Source organism: Furipterus horrens, unplaced genomic scaffold, assembly GCF_987537825.1.
Source record: "Furipterus horrens unplaced genomic scaffold, mFurHor1.1.pri manual_scaffold_3, whole genome shotgun sequence".
Classification (NCBI taxonomy): domain Eukaryota; kingdom Metazoa; phylum Chordata; class Mammalia; order Chiroptera; family Furipteridae; genus Furipterus; species Furipterus horrens.
Window position 1 is genome coordinate 75,778,854 of NW_028327173.1, and position 22,555 is coordinate 75,801,408.

Here is a 22,555-nt window from a genome sequence, read left to right on the forward strand (position 1 = left end):
TAGAACATGTCCAGATGCCCGAATTCCAGAGTCCTGTATTCCTGCACACATGTCCCCGCACCTCCAGGACCTGCATGGCTGAGGGTGAATGCTGCTGCCAGTGTTTGCTCTCCTAGACCTGAGAGGTGACTGGAGGAAGCTGTTGCGGAACAGCATCAGGTGGGCTGGAGTATCCTCATGTATAGGAGAAGCTGTTCCTGGGCAGAGGAGGGAGTCAGGCCAGAGGCAACTGTCCATACCACTACCACATTCTGGCATGGAAGGCCGGAGCAGGGGAGAATCTTAAGTTTATTTCTGGTCTTGTTAAGGTAAAAGAATAGAATTTATTATATTTAGCACCATGTTGGCTTGATTGGTACCTTTTAAATATTTAGAAATGTGGTATGGAGGCCTCCATTTGTACTCTTGCCTAGGGCCCTGAAAAGGCTGGGCAGGGCCTGCAACTGAGCTCGTTTCTGAAGTTCTCAGTTCTCCAAAGACCTGGTTTGTTGGTCATTGTTATATTAGTAGGCAAGTAAATCTTTCCCATTAGTACAAAGGGAAAAAGTTTGCTTGGTCACTAAAATCTAGGAAGCCCATTCTCTAGTTGAGACTTTTAACCTAAAATTTTTCTTAAAGTTAGTAAATTCTAAAAATTTAAAATTTGTATTTTCATATAAAACAATCTATATGTTAAAAGTGAAATTACTTCTCTCTCTCAGCATATCAAACAGGTAAACTGGGTGTTGTACTTAACCTAGCCAGAAAGCCAGCAGCGAGGTGAATTAGGTAGGTGACAGTTAGGGTTGCCACACTGAAGCTACGGACCCAAAGGCACCATTTTATTGAGCTACCTGAAGACACAATCTATTTCACTGCACTGAATTCAATATTCCGTACTGAATAAGTGAGCGTAAAACATAGAAGTTAAAAAACTGATACCCAATGGAAGGAGAGTCATTGTTTCATAAAATAAATTCTGGAATAGGTATGATAATTTCCACAATTGGGTTACCAAAAGAACATTCCAGGGACAAAGAGATTCAGAAAGTATGGCAAGGGAATGTGCCTGGGGCTGTACAGGTGTTTTACACACAAGAAGTGATAGACATGTTAATATCATTTAGTCCAGCATAAAAAAAATCTGAGATTTGAATCCTGATTTGGTTGCTCACTGTCTGTGTGGCTTTTGGTGAGTTTTTAATCCCTCTTTGTTTCTCAGTTTTATCACACATGAAGTAGGGATAAGCCTGCCCTCCTCATAGAGTAGGGATGAGGATTAATTTAGTTAATGCTTGCAAAATACTTAGGAGAGTGGCTGGTATGCAGTAGGTGCTGCAGAAAAAATTAACATCCAGACAGATTGTTGAGTTGTTCCCAATCACACAGTGAATTAATAAAAGATTCATCATCTAACACAATATTAAAATGTCAGGCCTATTTCTGAAAATTGCATGTTGCCTAAGAGCTGATGTTGGCCAAAATAATATATATATTTGTCCTTTATTATATCTCTAAAGAAGAAACAAAAAGAACCTTTAAAAAATACTACAGTACAGTGGTCCTGCAAAATGTTTAAGTTTTTGTCCTTCCCCTTCTGTGTTTTATGTTGCTTTTCACATTGTTATTCCCTTTTCAAGTTAACTTCTTACACCAGACAATGAATCTGTCAAGACAGATCACTGCCTAACTTGAGTGAGTTCACTAAATTAGAGAAATGGCCAATACCACACATACACACCATCATTGCACTATGCACTGAGTATAATTACAAAAGTAATGCAAATATATGAAAAAAATTGGGAAAATACACAGAAGCATAAAAAGGAAAATAAACCTCAATCATAATCTCACTACTCTTGTGACAAGCACTGATTTTTTTGTTATATAATCATGGGTGTATATGTGTGTGTAAATAAATCCTAAAGAGTGGACTTAAATTGTATACTCTGGGACTTCTGGTCAAGATGGAGCTGTTGGTAGACTCACTTCACCTCCTGTACAACCATAGAAAGAATTACAACCAGATATCAAAAACAAATAACAACCAGAACCATCAGAAAACCAAGCTATATGGAAGTCCAACAACCAAGGATTTAAAGTAGCCACATTCATCCAGATGGATAGGGGCAAAGTCACAGAGACAAGGTGGAGAGGTGACGTGAGGTGGAGAAAAGATGGTCCCATATTCATGTGTGGTGGATAAAAATCAGGAGGGATACCTTGGAAACACACGACTCCAGCCCCAGGCCAGACCGCACAGTCCAAGGTTCCAGCACTGGGAAGATAAACCCCCATTACCTCTGGCTATAAAAACAAGTGGGGGTTGGGGCAGTGAAGAAACTGTTGGATTTTTGCTGCTTAAAGGGCTTGCATGGTTTTAGAAGGTACACAAACCACAGGGCAGCAGCTGGAAAGGCACCAATTGCATACGGGAAGTGGGTGAAATGACTTGAAATGGGGTGAGTGCTGGGAAAGTTGCCAAAAACCAGGCAGTGGCATTGTCCCCTCTCTGAGACCCCCACCACACACAGAGCCACAACGTGGTGAAGTGGGTGACCTGCCCTGGCAATTACCTAAGGCTCTGCCCCACACAATTTACAGGTGCCTTTGCCAGAGAGGCCACACTACTAAGACAGGGAGTAAAGCAGCTCTACCTCACACACAGAAACAAACATAGGGAGGCTGCCAAATTGAGGAGGCAAGCAAATATGGCCCAAATGAAAGAACAAAAAAGGCCCCAGAAAAAGAACTAAATGAAATGGAGATAACCAACCTATCAGATGAGAGTTCAAAACACTGGTGATAAGGATACTCAGAGAATTCATTGAGTATGGCAAAAAAAGAAAAAAGGAAAGAAAAATGAAGATTACACAAAGTGAAATAAAGAAAAATATAGAGAGAACCAACAGTGAAGAAAAGGAAGCCAGGATTCAAATCAATGATTTGGAACCAAAGGAAGAAATAAACATCCAACCAGAACAGAAAGAAGAAACAATTATGGAAAATAAAAGAGGAGAGGTTTGGGAACCTCTAGGGCAACTTTAAATATAGCAACATCTGAATCATAGGGGTGCCAGAAGGAGAAGAGGAAGAACAAGAAATTGAAAATTTATTTGAAAAAATGATGAAAGAAAACTTCCTTAATTTGGCAAAGGAAATAGACATAAAAGTCCAGGAAGCACAGAGAGTCCCAAACAAGTTGGACTCAAAGAGGACCATGCCAAGACACATCATAATTAAAATGCCAAAAGTTAAAAATAAAGAGGGAATCTTAAAAGCAGCAAGAGAAGAGCAGAGAATTACCTACAAAGGAGCTCCCACAAGACTATCATCAGATTTCTATAAAGAAACTTTGCAGGCAAGAAGGGGATGGCAAGAAGTATTCAATGTGATGAAAAGCAAGTACCTACATCCTAGATCACTCTATCCAGCAAAGCTCTCATTTAGAATGAAGGGCAGATAAAGTACTTCCCAAACAAGGTGAAGCTAAAGGAGTTCATCATGACCAAACCATTATTATATGAAATGTTAAAGGGACTTATTTAAGAAAAAGAAGATCAAAACTATAAACATTAAAATGACAACAAATTCGACTTCCGGCCAAGATGGAGGCTTAGACGGACGCGCTAGGTCTCCCTCTACAACTAGAGAGGAATACAACTACTTCAAAACAAAGGATAACTAGAAATTCCAGAAAATAAAACTACACGGAAGCCCAACATATGAAGTTATAAACCAGCGGCGCTCTTTGGGCAGGTAGGACGAGAGAAAGGGGGCGGCGCTGTTTGCGGTCGCACCTGGGACAGCGGCGGGGAGAACAACCCCGGCGGCAGTTGAACCCCCGGCAGCTCGCGACCCCAACGCTGGGGAAAGCAGCCACCACATCGCCTTGAACGGTGAGGACCAGGGGGGCGGGAGGACGGATCCCGGTCTCCTAGCGGAATAACTGTGTGAATCCATCTTGGACCCCCGCCCCCAAAGAAAGCACCACAGGGCTGCGAAATAGGTCGCGGACAGGCAGGCGCCGGTCCCTGGATTGTGACGCGTACACAGGCACTGCCCCCGACAGCCGGCCCAAGAAAACAAAACGCATCTGTCAAAATGAGGCAGACAACTATAGAAATCTCGGTGGCGCAGCTCACCAGGCAACAGATGGAGAACCTGACAGATGAACAGATAAGAAACCTGTCAGAGGCTCAGTTCTGGGCCATTGTTATCAGGTGGCTTTCAGAATTCACAAAAGATTTGGAAAAAGATGAGAAAGAAGCGAAAAACACTCATAACGAAAGGAACAAAACCACATACGAGACAGATGGTGAGGAAATAAAATCCAGAGTTCATTTCAACAAACCGGAATATGGAGAAGGAACAAGCAGCCAACCCATGCAGAGAGAGGAAATGGGAAGCAACGATGAGAGGATCAGAAACCTCTGGGGCAGCTATAAAAGGCCCAACATAAGAATCATTGGTTTGCCAGAGAGCGAGGAAGATGAACTAGAACTTGAAAAATTGAGTGAAAATATAATAAAGGAGAACTTCCCAGACTTGGGGAGGGAAATGGACTTGCAGGTCCAGGGGGCACAGAGAGTTCCAAAGAAGCTGGACCCAAGGAGAACCACTCCAAGACACATTATAATCAAAATGTCAAGGATTAAAGATAAGGAGAGGATCTTAAAAGCAGCAAGAGAGAAGAAAAGAATCATGTACAAAGGGATCCCAATTAGACTATCAGCTGACTTCTCAAGGGAGACCCTGCAGGCAAGAAGGGACTGGCAAGAAATATTCAAAGTAATGAAAATCCAAAACCTACAACCACGAATACTCTATCCAGCGAAATTGTCATTCAGAGTAGAGGGACAGAGAAAGTGTTTCCAGGACAAAATAAAACTGAAAGAGTTCGTTAGATCCAAACCACTGTTGTATGAGATGTTAAAGGGACTGGTTTAGAAAAAGGAGGATCAAAACTATGAAATCTAAAATGAAAACTGCATCACAAGAAACAACAGAAGCTAGGGAATTGAAACAAAGGCAAACTAAACAGGCAACGAGACTGGAAAGAGCTATGGGTATGGGGAACATGTTGGGGGGAGGTCAACGGGGAGGGGGAATGGGGAGAGGGAGGGAGATGATATAGGCATTAAGGATCATGGTAGGAGGGAATGGAATAGACAGAGAGAGGTTGAGAAGAACTGTATGCACAACTAATGGACATGATCTAAAAGGGGGGGACAACTGGAGGGAGGGGGGCCACCGGGTGGAGGGGAGCAGAGGGAAGGGAAATTGGCACAAATGTAATATTATAATCAATAAAACACATTAAAAAAAAATAAAATGACAACAAATTCACAACTATCAACAACTGAATCTAAAAAACAAAACAAAACAAACTAAGCAAACAGCCAGAACAGGAACAATCACAGGTAAAGAGATCATTTGGAGGGTTATCAGCTGGCAGAGGGAAAGGGGAGAAATGGGGAAATGGTGCAGGGATTAAGAAGCATAATAGGTAGGTACAAAATAGACAGGGGGATGTTAACATATCATATGTGGGCATTTTGTGCCAATGCATCTTGATGGGAGCGGAAGATTTTTTGAAATATGTGCCCAAATTTTGTTCTTACCTAAAATCACTATAAATTGAAAACTACTTTGAATTTTCTTTACGAAACTTTTATTTTCTTACCTTAGAAGGTATTCTTCATCATTATTATGAAAGATAAAGGCACTCTATGCACAGTTTGTGAAAAATGTAATTTTCCATGTCCTGCATACAATGTGTTAAGAATAGTATAGGAAAGGGTGAAGCCAGAGAACTTACATGCACGACCCATGGACATGAACTAAGTGGGGAGGCATTTCTGGAAGGAAGAGGGGTACCAGGCAGAGGCTTTCAAAGGGGGAAAAATTGGGACAACTGTAACAGCATAATCAATAACATATTTAAAATATAAAGTGCATATTCTTCTTTGCACCTACTTTTTAAAAAGAGTATAACAAGACTATGTTTCCAAATCACTGAAATAGTTTTTAAAAACAGAGCCCTTTAATTGCTGTATATTATTTCAATATATAACCTCATTAGAAGAATATTTAAGTTTCTCCACATTTTTACTATTATAGGTGTAATTAAATGACATTAAAATGTTAACATGGCAGAATATGTTAATGTGAGAATGAACTGGGCTTGTTTCCTAGGCTGTAGGTTCATTATGAAATAACAGGTCTTTCTCTCCTCTTTCCTCATGGGGCTCTGATTCCTGGCCATCTGGTCTTGGTCCCAGGGGCAAGTCAGCAGGCCCCTGTTTCTGTGTGCCCAGGGGGGTGAGTCAACTGTGAATTTAAATAGGTAAGGGTTAAAGGCTTTGAACTTCTGGAGTCAAGGAAAAAGGGCCATTGCAGAAGCAGAAGGGTGAGATAGCTCACACAAGAAATGAAGTGAGGGTTTCTCAAGAGGGAAGAAATGCTCAGGAGGTGAGGGTGACATCCTGGAAGAGGCAAGACTTGGAATGGGGCCATTCTACATTCCTGTGACTGAGTTTGGTCCAGAAGGTTTGATACCACCAACAGAGGTTCTAGCCTTTACAGTAGGTATCAAGTCTAGAGAATAAAACTCCTAGGAACTATCTTTCCTAAATTCTTGTACTGCTATTTTTCTGAGTTCTACTTTTTAAGCCCAAGGATTCCCCACAATCCCAAGGGATGGAAAAGGAAAAGTAGAACTCAGAAAAATTATTGTTTCTCACCAATCTTAGCTGATGGTAACTAACCAGACTTAATTTGTTTAGAAATATTATATGGTGCCCAAACATCAGGTGAACTTCACTATTCTTGTATGTGTAACTTAGTATGCTTGATAATCTGCTTAACATAAATTCTTAGAAATGAAATTACTAAAAAATGAGTCTAAATAGCTTAAGGCTTTTTGTATTTGTTGTGTCTTATTTATAAGTTTCTATATTTTTCAAGTCCACTGATTCTTCTATTTATCCCTCAGAAAAGCAAAATTGCCAATCTAATTGCTCATTAAGTATAATTCATCATTAAGTATAAATTTCCATTTATAATCTACTGTATCCCAGAGACTTCAATTACTAGATTACTTTATTGATAAGCCCAAGAGATAATCATTAGGTATGTAAGCAAACAACATAAATTTCCACATGAGAAATTGACCTATACTTTATCAGTTATGCAGACTGTCAAAAATTATCTAAAAACATGGACAGAGATAGACACTAGGATAAATGGCAGTCAGTCTGAACCAGCCCTTTAAAACCTGCTGAAAATCTCTGTATCTTCTCAATCGTGTTAGGACAAGACCCAACTCCTCAGCAAACTTTCCAGGGCTTGTTAACTCCTCTTCTGTGAGCAATAGGTCATAATAGGACTGACTTCCTGGGTTCTTGTGAGAATTAAAAGTCTTAATATGGGTGATGTACTAGAAAAGGACCTGGCACCTCATGAGTACTGCACAGATGTCACCGGGTGTGGGCAGCATGCCGCCCAGGGTGAGTGTCCTTCCTTAGCCTCATGTGCCAGCTTCCCCGCTCTCTTCACCTTAGGCCCCAGCTTACTGAAACACTGGCTACATTCTAACCTTTTCTCACTCTCATTGTTCTTGTTTTTATACCCTGGTATGACCTTTTCCTAGCAACTTCTATCATCCTTCCAGATTTAGCTACTCTCTTATCCCTCTCCCTGCAAAACCCTTCTGTCTGATCTGGGCACCTTCCTGACACCCACTTAGGAGACTTAGCAGAGTATATTTTAATTGCCCGTTTACATGCTCCATCCCACCCCCAGGTGAGCTGCCTGAGCTCAGGTAACAGGTTTACTGTTGTATCTCCAGGGCTCAGCCCTGTGGGGCCATCACAGATATTCAATAATCATTTGCTTAATGACTGCATTTGTCATAGGATCATTGGGGAAAGAATGGACTGTTTATATTTGCAGAATATTTTTAAGCATTTCCACAAACATCTCATTTGTATGGAAAAAACAAGCAAGGATATCTCCCACTTTTATGTATATCAAAATTGAGGTTCAGGGAAGTAAAAGACCTTGACTAAGATGTCTACCAGCAAGATCAGAAGCTCAGTCCCTTTCCCTCCCCTCCTGGCATTACACAGCTCTGGGTTTCTAGAGCAGCCTCTAGAAGACACTGCTTTTGCCTAAGGGCTGATCTCTCCAAGTAGGAGTTATAAAGAAGTTAGAAATGGCAGTGTAAAACCTGGAGACCAATGAGCTGGCTTGAAATGTGGAGTAGGCTGACGAGGGAAAGGAATAAAGGCCAGGTTTTGGAGCAGTGCTGGGGAAAGTGAGGGAAGGGGCTCCGCATGTGCCCTGCCTCCAGGTTGGGGAAGTGCGTCAGTGTTCTTACCACCCTTTTCCTAGGGCTCGAGGGCAACACCAGTTGTTCTTTCCTTCTTGTCGGCCTCTCTAGGCCTCTGGACACTTTAAAACCTGCCATGGCACATGGAGGTGGTTCAAGGTTGGCCAACCAAATGGAAATTGGCTGCCTGCCCCTGACTTCCCACTGATCCACTATAAACCTTCCACTCAGGAGCTGTGATTGGTGTCCCACTAGACAACTTTCTCTGCTAAATTGCCATACTTGGGTTTTAGCGGATTGGTGAGGCAAGAAGGATCCACTCTCAATCTCAGTTGCATTTATGCTCGAGAAGAACGAACGCTCTTCAGAATATCATGCCCCACATATCAGTAAGAAAGGGTCTGTGACAGACAACGCTTAAGTTCATTACCCCTCACTGGAGTCTTTTATTAAATGATGTTTTATGAGAAGTTCTCTAGAGTCGAGCTGAAGTATTCTTTCACCCTGTCTTTAATTTTCAGTCCCTTCTGCTTTGCTTCACTTCGCTTTGTTTTATATATTACTTGGCAATTTCAAACCGCTCTCATATCATGTTGTCTCATTTGTTTCTCATACCCCTGAGCTTGGAGCATACAAAATTTAAACCAACTGAAAGTTGTGCAGACAATGAGCAAGCAGATCAGAAATTCAGCTCCTGCCTGCAGACTCAGGGTTCTGTCCTCACTGCTCTGAGGAGATTCCTCCCAGGACCCAACTAACTCCCAGTTTCAGGCTAGCCTGTGGGCAAATTAATGAAAGTACAGGTTAGCATTCCTATAACCTAAAGGCTGCTGAAATCAAAATTTGAAAATGAATGTTTTGGAGAGGAAAGAACTGAGTGAACTTTTATATCAAGTTAACACAGGCAGCATACCCTTTGAATTGTCACACCATTAGCAGTAACTGTTTTGGCAAAGTCATTGTAAACGATCAAGAATTGTAGTCTCCAAAAAGACTTCATGCATTTACAATGATGGAACTTGACAACAAGGCCAGTTGATAGAAGGAAGGTACCAAGATACTGGGTAGGAAGTGTGGAATATGGAGTGAGTAAGACCTGGCTTTCAACCCAGCTTTACCATGGACTGTCTGTGTGACCTTGAGAAGTTGTTTATTTCTTTGGGCCTTAGCTTCTTAATTTTTACAATATAGATAATAACAACTACTTTGTAATGTTGTGAAGGTTCACAATAGCATATATTGCCAACACTTTGAACACCAGCTCATAAACAGGTGCTTAATAAAAATCTGTTGGATGGATAAAATGAATTTGAGAAAACTTATGGATTACCTCGCATAGAGCCTGGTGTGTGGTGGAAACAAGAGCCTCCAGCTATCAAAACTCTACAGAAGCATGAGAAGCAAATAAGTTTCCCTAAACTAATGTAGTAATATAATAAAAATAAATGTATAGGCAAGAGATGATTTGTTTGGTTATTGGAAAACCAATCCCAATTCTCATCGTGGGCATTTAAAAGACCAGAGTAGAAGAAAGTATCTTTTAGACTCTCGTTAACCGTGGTTAAGAAAAGGGACTTGACCTCAATCTTCCTCATGCTTTCTGGCTGACAAGTATAGGCTAGCCAGAATCTCTGGTGGGTTTGTGAAGTTCAGGCCACTGGCACATCAAAATTGCATCACATTTACAAATCTTGTGTAAGTTCACAATGCTACATTGTCTTCTCTGCCTCAGGGCATGAACGATTGTCTGGAAAAGGTTAGTTGTTGCCATTATGGAACCTGGTGCAGCCAAGACTACAGTGTAATATGAAGCAGAAATAAACCCTGGGCTCTCTGCCGTTTGCCAAGTAATTTACAAATGTGTTTACTTAAGAAGTAAGCATAACACATGATCTTGTATAATATTATGTCTAGGAAAGTTTTGTGACTGCTGTAAAATGCCCACATCGTATTTGAGTAATTACTTCACATTCACCTAATAGGGTCTTAGATCAATTTTTAGCTTGATCCAAATGCATTTTGGTAAACTAAACAAATCTTGATTTCCTGATCTTTTACTATACTTCATTTATCCAGTTCTTTTTCCTTGACATACCTGAAACTAGCCTTGAATAATATGAACAGTATTCCCCTTAGAACCTCTAAAAGCAAAGTGCTATTGGACCTTCTCCAGTGAAGTAGATGGAAGGGGAGAAGGACTGACGGAGAAGGGGTAACCGTCCTGTGTTGTTTGTATTTCATGGTGCTTTGAGAGGTAGGAAATATATAGCTTTGAAATAGTGAATCAAACAATCATAGACCTAACAAAATCACCTGACCCCAGGCTCTGGGCAGCTGAATGTCTAAATCTTCTAAGACACATAATGCATATTTCTCACCTTGAACATGTTCAAGGATAGAAGTATCATTGTCTGCCTCAGTAGCCTGACTAGAGGGTTAAAATGTGTTTTCCAGCCCTGGCTGGGTCGCTCAGTTGGTTGGAGTATTATCCCATGCACCAAAAGGTTGTGGGTTCAATCCCAGTCAGGGCACATACCCAGGTTGCAGGTTTGACCCCACAGTTGGGGCACCCATGGGAGGCAACTGATAAATGTTTCTATCTCACATCCAGCTCTCTCTCTCTCTCTCTCTCTCTCTCTCTCTCTCTTTCTCTCTCACTCCCCCTCTCCCTCTCTCTTTCTCTTTCTCAAATCAATAATATTATCCTCAGATGAGGATTAAAAAATGTTTTTCTATCTCCAACTGAGACTTCCTTTGTATTTCAAATGATAAATGGAAAATAATTAATCAGTCTTTTTGTGGCAAACAAATAGATTGATTTATACCCATTCCTAATCACCTTTCCCCTTCCTGTCTCCACCATAGAAGCTGGGAAAGTTAACTATTCACTTTTCCAGCTTCCTTTGTAGATAGAAGGGATGTGAAAATTCAGTCTAATGCTCAGTGGATCTGCTATGGGTGGTGATGGAGCAGAGATCTGGATAAGCTTTTGTTTTTCTGATAAAGCATGGTAAATATGTCTTGAGACACCACTTTTCCTTTCTTCCTGTCTTAAATGCAGATGTGATGCCTGAAGCTCTAATAGCCATCTGGGAATCATGAAGGAAAGGCCAAGAGAATCCTGGAGACATTGATCCTATATTTCTGAGCTATTGAACAATTGCCAGCAACCACCAACCTCGAAACCTCTAATAAGAAATATCCATCCCTATTCTTTAAAGCCACCGTCATTGGGTTTTCTATTATATTTGCAATTGATCTCAATGCTATCTGAAATGCATCACCTAAAAGACTTCATGTAGCTGGACAGTTATAATTCCATTCAATTTCTATGACTGCACTTGCCCCAGTCCCTCCCTTCCCGCAATCAAATCAGGCTCATGAAGGCATCAGTTTCTTTGTTGCTTTTCTCTGTATCCAGGGTTTACTTCTCTCTCTGCCACCCCATTCCTAAACCTGCTTCATCTTTGAAGGCACACGCTTGTCTGTAGTCCCTCCTACAGCCTCCGCCCTTCTCAATTCCCCAGTAAGACACTATGCAGCGTCACTGTGCAGCCTAGACTCTCCTGTGCAGTCTCATTGTAGTTACCTTTTCCACGGTCTCTTATAAATGCATTTACACTTGTTATAGCACACATCTTGTTGTGTGTGTGGTGGTGGTGGGGAATAATCAAGTTAATTCAGTTACTCTTAGTTCAATATTAGTTTGAAGAACAATGCCAGTGCCCCTTCCTATTCTAGTTTCTTCACAGAACAAATTTTTGAGCCATAGTGAAGCTCATTTGTTTCTCCAAGTCCCTCTGCTGGAAATGCAAAGGAGGGGCAGGAGTGATACATTGAATGGAATGAAGAAATGACATAAATAGCCATTTTTTTCTTAAAGATGCTATGCAGCATTAATTCTTCCAGAATTTCAGGTAACCATGGAGTGTCTATAAATAAAAAGAAGTTTCTATAAAGCAGTAGTTTTGATTCCAGAAGCTTTTTTATAATCATAGCTCCATTGATGCATTTTTTTACAAGACTCAATTTCTCTTTAGTCTAAATAAGAAAATTATCCCCAGAAATAAATAGTTACTAAATAAAATAAAATGGTTCATTCAATTACCTTTAAGGTTCTTCCCAGCTTCAAATATGTGATTATAATGAACTTTGCAGACTTTTGTTTGAGAAAACTCATCTCTCCAAATGATCAAGTGATATGTTAGGAAGCTAAACAAAATGCATTTCCTTCTCTTCCTAAACAATTCCATCCCAAAGTCATTAGCTGAAGCAGAAGAAAGTAGCATTCCACAGTGAGGTGAAGGAGTGAGACATGGTGGCCCAGAACGGGCAATCAGGGCCCAGGTCAGGTGAGGAGTGTGTCCCCATGTAAGGGCAGCCCAGTGGGGAGGGTTGGAAGCTACATGAGAGAAATCAGATAAATAAGTATATTAAGAGCAGTGGAAGCCATGTGTATTCGTTGGCTTGGGCTGCCATAACTAAGTACCATAGACTAAGTAGCCAAAACAACAGGATGTTATGTTTTCATGGTCTGGAGGCTGGAAGTCTGAGATCAGCATGTCAGCATGATCCAGTTCTGGTGGGAGTCTCTTTCTGACTCCTATATACCTGGCTTCTGTTCTTCACAAGGCAGAGAGTTCTGGGGTCAACAGAGCACAGAGCTCTGGGCACTACAGGGCACTAACTCCATCACAGGGTCACACCCTCAAGACCTCACCTAAATCTAATTACCTCTCAAGGGCCCATCTCCAAATAATGTCACATTGGGGGTTAGGGCTTCAGTGTATAAATTTAAGGGTGGGGGATACAGTCCAGTTTACTACCAGAAAATGGAGGTACAAATTACTAATACATAATGGGAGAAAACTAGAATGAACCTGTGGGGTTGAATTAGCAGTGGAGAAAATACTGTGAACTTGTGATTTTCAATATATAGATAGATATAGAAGTAAATATAATGTGTAATAAAAATAAAGATGTAAATGTATGTGTAAACATATGGCTCTGCACCTATATTCACCAGCTCTATTCACTGAGAGTGCCTGGGAGCAGCCCTACTGGCAGAAATGAATACAGTAGTCCCTCTCTATATTGTGGTTCACTTATCGTGGCCTCATTGTATCACAGGATTTTTAAAAATATTATATTTAATTATTTATTGTGGATTTTTTGATATATCGCAGGATTTTGCGGTACTGTATACGTATGTTGTTAAAGTTATGTAGATTTAAGAGTGTAGAATATGTTTAAGAACACAAGTAGTGTTTATAAAAGTGTGAAAAAGGTTAATAAGGGAGTGGGAAAGGTTAATAAGGGACTGGGAATGGTTTATAAGTGTCTGTGAAGGGTTTATAAAGCCTTAAAATATATATAAATACTAAAATAAATGTAAGGTTCCTATTTCGCGGATTTTCGCCTATTGCGGGGGTGGCTCTAAAATGTAATACCCGCGATAAGTGAGGGAATACTGCATGTTTAAGGTCAAGCTATTGGCTCCTCTACTAAGTTTAAGCAGTTTCTTAGAGAAATGGCTAATTCCAGGATTGGGCAGCTGAATGAAGTACAGTATGAGCTACAGTATGAGCCTGAAACACATTTTTGTGCCAGAAATTAAGCAAGTGCTCAAGGAATGATGGAGTCATGTAAAAAAGCACAGAATCACGCCTTGAATGGGCTCCTACTGCCAAATGCAGGACAATTCCAGCACTAAGAGAACTAATTATATAAATAGATTTAACAGAGCAAGTAAAATAGGAACCTATGAAAACTTACATTTTAATAAGGTAAAACTTGGATGAGGAACGGGATATGTACATAGTTACAAAATGTCAGCCCACAGAGTATTTATTTATTAGAAAGGGGGGGAAATGTAGTTTTGCAGTGGAGAAGCCTGGTGAACATTATCTTAAGCAATCGAACTGAATGGTGCCTGTGAGTGGACACACTGAAGTCACGCACCACACATCGGGACGCAAAGAGAACAGAGCACTACTTCCGAGATACTCTTGCCAAAGATTTAGAACCTGAATTAAATCAGGAGTGAGTAGCAATAAATCCAAATGGAGGGATATTCTACAAAGTAACTGTCCCGTACACTTCAACGTGTGTCAGGCTCACGAAAACCAAAGACAGATGGAAGAGCCCTTTCCAACAGAAGAAAAGGGAAGATGGGTGATAACTAAATGCAATGCGTGATTACAGACTGGATCCTTTTGGTGGAAAGTTGAGACACTGATGAGAAAATAGGAGAATCCCGAACGGCCTCTGAGGAGTAGAGGGCAGCAGTGCATTGCTGTTAATTTTCTGACTTTGTTGGTGGAACTGGAGCCATGTAGGGAATCTCATGACAGTAGGAAAGAGCCAGCACTAAAGACTTCAGGGTGATGGGGCATCGGGGCAGCACTTACCCACAAGTGGTTCAGGAACGTTCTTTGTACTGTACTCTAATTTTTCTGTAAATTTGTGATTATTCTGAAATTTTAAAAATTTAAAAATTAAGCATTTTTTAAATGACTCTAAAACCAAACCAAATAAATTTTAAAAGCAAAATCAACAGGTTTCCATTACCAAAAAGCTGACAGCCCTAACCTGTAGAATGTACAACACCAACAGTGAACCCAGAAGTAAACTATGGATTTGGGGTGATTATGATGTATTAGTGTAGGCTCATCAGTTGTAACAAATGTACCACTCTGGTGGCACAGGTTGATAATGGGGGAGGCTGTGCTTGTGTGGGGGCCCAGGTATATGGAAAACTCTCTGTACTTTGCTCTCAATTTTGCTGTGAATCTAAAACTGCTCTAAAAATAGTCTTCAGTAAAGAAAAAACAGGACAGCAACTTATTTGTTGTAGTGTTTGCACAAATATAAACTTAGCCTTATTAGATGATACAAGTATCTACTTTGCCCACTTGACAGGCACTTACTATGTAATGCAGGACCAAGTGCTGGAATGATTCTTAAAAACTAGTCTGATGTGGACTCTGCCTGCAAGGAACTCACAAGATGGATATATGCCTGCCACTAGGCACAACTCCATTCTTTATGACTCTAGTGGACAAAGCATTTATTTCAACCACTCCTTAAAACTACACAAATGCTAACAACTAACTGCAGAAAGAGAAGGAAATTGAGTTATGGGTTTGGAGTTGACTTAACAGCACAAAAAAAGCGGTCATATTTCTAGAGCTGAACTCTCATGGCATACACTTATACGTATATGATATATCTTACATCTTTATAGTATCTACCACATAGGCTTACATATATTGTACTTGATTAAATCTCTCTGGTAACTTTTATCTTTTACCTTCACTATGAAATAATGATACACACATTGAAATTAGACTTAATAAAGAGCTGTTCATTTTTTAAAGCAATGGATACTTCTAGCTGTCCAGCTGCCCAGGACAGGGGTGGGGGTGGGGGTTGTTGTTGAGCCAGGTGATCACCTTCAAGGAGGAATCCTCAAATAGCTCCTTCCTGCATTGGCGTCTCACTTTGCAGTGCATGTCCACTGCTCATGCAACTGAGCTTTTGTTCCCACTTGCCAAAGCCAAGCCCAGATGCTAGTACATCCCCAATCAAAATTCTCTAAAAGCTCCCAATTTAAATTTCTTCCTTCGCCAAAGGAATATATTAGAAATAGTAATAGAAGTTTTATTAATATTTAAGGTGCACAAAACAGAGAAATCTAAAGTTCCACTTAAATGTACAGGGAAGAATCATTTTTCACTTTTGAATTTAGACTTCAGGTAAACCTGTGCAACTTAGTTATGATTGCACAACCAGATCTTAAGTGGCAATCCTTCATGTGATTCATAAAGCAAGTCTTTCTCTCTTTTTAAAATGTATTGACTTCTTCAAGGAAGGGGAGCGGGGGGAGAGAGAGAGAGAGAGAGAATTTGTTGTTCCACTTATTTATGCATTCATTGATTGCTTCTAGTATGTGCCCTGACAGGTGATCAAACCCGCAATTTTGGCATATCAGGAAGATGCTCTAATCAACTGAGCTACCCAGCCAGGGCAGCAAGTCTTTCTTTTATTCTGGCAAAATTCTTCTTCTTTCTTTCTTTCTTTTCTTTTTCCTTTTTTGTTTCTTTTGGTCAAAAAATAAGTTTTCATGGGGATCTTGGACTCAAAAAATATGGAATGCTTCATGAATTCACATGTCATCTTTGTGCAGGGGCCATGCTAATCTTCTCTGTATCATTCCAATTTTAGTGTATGTGCTGCTGAAGTGAGCACTATTTCTGTTTTTTTTTTTTTTTTTTTTTGTAATCTTTGTCAGTAGTCAAGGGTTCTTTATGTATGTAACAAATGTCTCTAACAGCTTACTGCCTTCCAGCCTCAGAGTAGGCACAGAGATGCATCAATGAACAAGGCCGTCATGGTCCCTGCCCGCATGAGCTTTGCTGTCCTGTGTATAACCCAATGCTGGACTGCAAGGCCACATGCAAATTTGGGGAGTTTAACCATAGTCAGGGGTACAAGCAAAACAAATTAGGACATTAAATAAATTGTGAAAACTTCATTGGAGATCATGAAGTTAGAGGACTGAGAAATACTTATCTTGATTTAGTTACAACTATCTTTCCTAGAAAAAGAAAAGAGTGGACAACATTTTTAGAGTTTCAGAAATTCTGTGGGTTTTGTTTGTTTGTTTAGTCTATATATCACATAAAAGCCTTGCTTAACTTTTATACATAATGATGACTGTTGGCCAATCAAACCACATAGGTTTGATTTTTCCAAAAGTGGGGATAGGTTTGCCCCATTTAGCCCGCATTTTTCTATCTAATTTATTTGACAGTGATATCATTAGCTACTTGGCTCAGAATTCAGGTGGGAATGAGGATAGAGATCATTGAAACAAAGGGAAACTAATTACCTGGTTCATATGGGCTTTAGCTTTAGTGAATATGTATAAAATAATACAACCAGAAGGGACCAATCTAGATAAGCATCCTGGGAGGCAGAGAGGATAAAGGAAAGAACCTGGGCTTTGGCACCACACTGGCCACTTTTATGTGATCCTGGGCAACTTGTTGGAACACTGTAATTCTCATTTGTGGAATGTGAGTAGTAATAGCTATCACATAGTGCTGCTGTGAGAATTAAAATGAGATAATTTAAGTGATTGCTGCAGGACAATATTAAAGGGCCTTGGCTTGCAGAGAAATACCTTGAGATGACTCTTGTTTGTCAACCTTACCTAGGGCATGTGTGATCTTACCTACCCCCATCTCTTAAATGTTAACAGTAATTAATTAATTGTTGCATTAGTTAGGATGCTTAGGTTATACAGCGGTAACATGCAACACCCAAATCTCAATGGCTTTCAAAGAAATTCAAAAGGTGGTAGTTTTCTATTTTTCACTTAAATATAGGCCACTGCAGGTCTGTGTGCCTCTTTAGGGAAGCTAACCTCCTTCAGATGGTTCAGAAAGACATCCCCTTATGAGAATAGGCTTCTGTGAAGCTAAGGACCAAGAGGGTGTGTAACTGAGCATGGTGATGGGATACTTTGACTCAGATAAGAAATGCCACTTTTACTCACTTTTCATTAGTAAAAGCAAAACATGTGGCCATGCCCACATTCAAGGAGTTAAGAAATGTAACCCTCTGTGTTTCCAAAAAGAAATCCAGAAATTCTGGTTCAGAGTTCCCAAAAAGAAATCCAGAAATTCTGGTTCAGAGCATGAGTGCCTACTAGTCTACCACAGTCAGGGATCTCTAATCAAGAGAGGAACAGGGGTCATGGTGTAGAAGGGGTGCATTAAAAGGTGCTAGAGTGATCCATCAAGATGGCAGTGTAGGCAGACATGGCTAGCCTCTTCGCACAACCACATCAAAATTACAAATAAAATATAGAACAACCATCCGCCAGAACCATCTGAAATCAAGATGAATAGAAGTCTGATAACTATGGAATTAAAGAAACCACATCCATCGAGATGGGTAAGAGGGGCACAGACACAGAAGGGCTGGTCTCCCACCCACATATAGTGGATAAAAATTCAAAAAGGATATCTCAGGACCAAGGATTCCCAGCCCCACACCAGCCCAGGGTTTCAGTGCCAGAAAGATAAGTTCCTACAACTTCTGGCTGCAAAAACCAGTGGAGATTGTGTCAGTGTAAGAAATGGCTGGCGCCCTAAGCAGTTCAGCTTAAAGAACCCACACACAGAGTCACCCACTCAGACTCACTTCCTCTGAGCTCCAGCACCAGGGTAGCAGCTTCAAAGGCACCAGTGACACACAGGGAGAAACTGAAGTGTCTGGCATCAAGACAAGCAGAGGCCATTGTCTCTTTTCTGAACCCTCCTCCCATAGAACCAGCAAGCTGGTGCCATATCTGAGACTCCATCAACCTGGCTAACACTGCTTGACCCTCCTTAGAGATCCCCAGAGACTCAGTCCCACCCAACTTTTGAGCCCACCCAAGCTGCTTTTCCATATGAATGACTGGTCTTGGCTCATGCTTTAAAACTTCCTAAATCCTATTAAATAAGCAACAGTTGGCCTCAGTGAGCTCCAGGACCAGCACTAGCAGCAGACAGCTTAGATTCACAGCTTGGCTTTGCCTGGGAATCTCCAAGCCCAGCACAAATAGCAGCCACCTCAAATTGGCCAGGAATCAGAGCCCCATGAGCAAAGAGGAAAGAAAGACCTGTTATTTCATAATGAACCTACAGCCTAGGAAACAAGCCCAGTTCATTCTCATGTTAACGTATTATGCCATGTTAACTTTTTAATGTCATTTAATTACACCTATAATAGTAAAAATGTGGAGAAACATAAATATTCTTCAGGCAGGGTGGCCTTGGGAAAAATATAGGTGGGGGCTGACCTTGGCCTGCACCACCTGGGAAACCTCATGGCCAGCGCACCCAGTGGACAGCTACAGACCATGTTGGAGCACCACCACCCTGCCCCTGTGCTGTTGATCCTCCACGGAGTGGGGATATTAGTGGTCACTGGTCACAGCTAATCCCTGCGGCTGACATCCCTGGGTAAATCCCTCCCATTGATCTCCCAACAGCAACCAAGGCTCAACCATAAGAGGAGGGTGTACTCAGCTCACACAAAGGGTGCATGTTGAGTACCCAGCTTGGGTGGTAGGAAGGGTGTGCCACTGGACCCTATAGGACATCTACTACATTAGGCCATACTACCAAGACACAGAATCAAAGCAGCTTTACTCAATACTCAGAAACAAATACAGGGAGGCTGCCAAATTGAGGAGGCAAAAAAATATGGCCCAAATGAAAGAACAAAACCCTAGAAAAAGAACTAAATGAAATGGAGATAGCCAACCTGTCAGAAGCAGAGTTCAAAACACTGGTAATCAGGATACTCAGAGATGACTGAGTATGGCCACAAAATAAAGAAGTAAAGATTATGCAAAGTGAAATAAAGAAAAATATACAGGGAACCAACAGTTATGGGAAATAGCTGGGATTCAAATCAATGATTTGGAAAAAGAGAAAGAAACATTCACCCAGAATGGAAAGAAGAAACAAGAATTGAAAAAAATGAGGAGAGGCTTAGGAACCTCTGGGAAAACTTTAAACATACCAACATCCAAATCATAGAGGTGCCAGAAGGAGAAAAGGAAGAGCAAAAAATTTAAAACTTATTTGAAAAAATAATGAAAGGAAACTTCCTTCATTTGGCAAAGGAAATAGACATACAAGTCCAGAAGCACAGTCCCAAACAAGTTGGACCCAAAGAGGACCACACCAAGACACATCATAATTAAAATGCCAAAGGGTAAGAGAGAATCTTAAAAGCATCAAGAGAAAGACAGAGAGTTACCCACAAAGGAGTTCCCACAAGACTATAAGCAGATTTCTACAAAGAAACTTTGCAGGCAAGAAGGGGATGGCAGAAAGTATTCAAAGTAATGAAAAGCAAGGACCTACAACCTAGGTTACTCTAGCCAGAGAAGCTATCATTTAAAATGAAGGGCACATAAAGTGCTCCCCAGACAAGGCAAAGCTAGAGGTGTTCATCATCACCAAGCTGTTATTACATGAAATGTTAAAGGGACTTATTTAAGAAAAAGAAGATCAAAACTATGAACATTAAAATGACAACATACTCACAACTATCAATAACTTAATCTAAAAAACAAAAACAAACTAAGCAAAGAACCAGAGAACAGGAACAGGATCATAGGTATGGGGATCATTTGGAGGGTTATTAGTTGGGAGGGGTAAGGGGGGGAAAGAAGGAAATGGTGCAGGGATCAAGAAGCATAAATGGTAGGTACAAAATAGACAGGGGGATGTTAAGAACAGTACAGGAAAGCCAAAGAACTTACATGCACGACCCATGGACATGAACAAAGGGAGGAATTGCTGGAGGGAAGGGGGGTACTGGGTGGAGGGGGCAAATGGAAAAAAATTGGGACAACTGTAACAGCATAATCAATAAAATGTAATTTAAGAAAAGGCACTAGAAAAGTTATTAGACTTCTAAGCTTTGCAAACTACAGACAAACTTATTGGCCACTCCCGTGGTTTCTGAAAATGATACTCTGTTTTAATATAATAAGGCTGTTTATTTACTTGTATTGCCATTATCATACACTCTATTCCCCATTTTTCATCTTTTCTGCACTCTTGTGACTCAGAGTAGTGGCAATGAATAGTACCAAGCACATAGTAAGTGCTTACAACTCATTTGTTGATTAACACCATCGTAAAGAAACCACGTTTGTAAAGGCAATGAATTGATATATTATGTCCAAAGTCACAAGGCAGCGAGGGAGCCAGAAAGACTTTCATGCTTACTGCCATTGGCCACAAGAGTACCTTTATTACTTCCTTGAAAAAAGTTGGCACCAGAAGAGTTATTCATGTTTGTTGGCAGTTTTCAAAGGTGATTACCGCTTGTAGCCTTGGACTGCAGTCATGCACAGAATGTCAGGAGCAGTAATGGCATAAACAATGTCAGGCACAATTAACAAAAAGATCTGGACTGCAGGTCACTTCACAGGGTCTGACTAAAGTGAGAAAGCACCAACTACCACTCTTCTTTCAAAACTCAGCTCAAATGCCACTTCCTCTATAAAGTCATTGCTAATCCCAGTCAGAATTAGTAGTTTCTGGAGATTTTCATATTTCTGATGCTAGATAGTTGAATTTATATGGGTAGCATTTCCAGGTCCTTTCCTGGATTTTGACCTTACTGAGGGAGGACACAAATTTGAGATTATTCAGATTTAGTCCCCCAGCACCTGAGAGACTTCTTACACAAAAGGACGAAATAACTCTGCTGAGTGAAATAGAAGCCCTGCACTCAACTTAAAAAACCTAACTGCAGTGCTTGCCTCAACCTTCAATGTGTTTTAAAATTACAATACAACATCTGTATGCAAAGAAGGAAGGTGGGGACAGTCTTGTTTGTATTCTTAGTCCAACACACACTCCATGCCAAAGAGAGAAACTGGTTCCATTTCAGAGCCAAGGTCTCCTCTACAATTCAATTTGATCCCCAAATGATCAAGCTGGTTCATTGTCAGCTCCAGCCCTTTTTCGCAGTGAATCTTAATCCCTCAGAATTTGCCATGAAATTAGTGGGAGTTGGCTGTTTAGGCATGAACAATGTCGCTCTTGTTCAAACCTCCGCAGGCCGTATTTAGGCAAGGTGGGGATGGGGCTGCTGCCCTGAAGAGGAGCAGGTGGAATGAGGATTAGGTCACATGGTGGAAAGGGGGCTGCAGTGGGCGGGCAGCTGGTGAAACCCCAGGTGTGTGTGAGTTGGCAGGGGTACAAAGAGAGGAGAGCTGCAAACAGCTCAAAGTCCCTGGGCTGTGCAGCTGCTTGTTTGGCACTTTCGTAGGACCCACCTGTAGTGTTGATGGGCGCAACCCACTCCTAGGAGCCAGGAAACAAGAAAAGTCTCTGTGGGCTGTGGCGGTCCCACCCCTCACTGGCAGAAGGGCTCCTGAGTCAAGGGTCTCTCTTGCACTCTGCAATCCCCCAATGCTTGAGACAGGGCAGGTCTGGCTTTTCTTTTCAAAAGGTAGCCTTTGGAGGACTAAGATAAAGATATTTATTTTCTTTCCAAGCTGGAGCCTATTCCCCAGTAGATGTAGAAAGTGAAAAACTCCCTGAACTGGAGAGTTAAGTCAACAGGCAGAGACACTCAGGGGAAAGGGAAAAAAAAAGTAGGCTCAAGGCCAAGAGGGAAAAATAAATGATGATCCCTTCTCTGGGCTGCGGGGAG

The 22,555-nt window shown here is 41.0% G+C and overlaps 1 long non-coding RNA gene and 1 other non-coding gene across 7 annotated transcripts in view; one reads left to right on the top strand and one right to left on the bottom strand.

Moving 5' to 3' along the window:
- LOC150015335 (uncharacterized) overlaps window positions 1-22,555 on the top strand; it is a 136,911-nt gene that overhangs the window by 44,543 nt on the left and 69,813 nt on the right. The gene's annotated exons all lie outside the window — the stretch shown is intronic.
- Window positions 16,458-16,564, bottom strand: LOC150015336 (U6 spliceosomal RNA). The gene has a single exon (XR_016510127.1). It is a non-coding gene; the product is annotated as a U6 spliceosomal RNA (small nuclear RNA).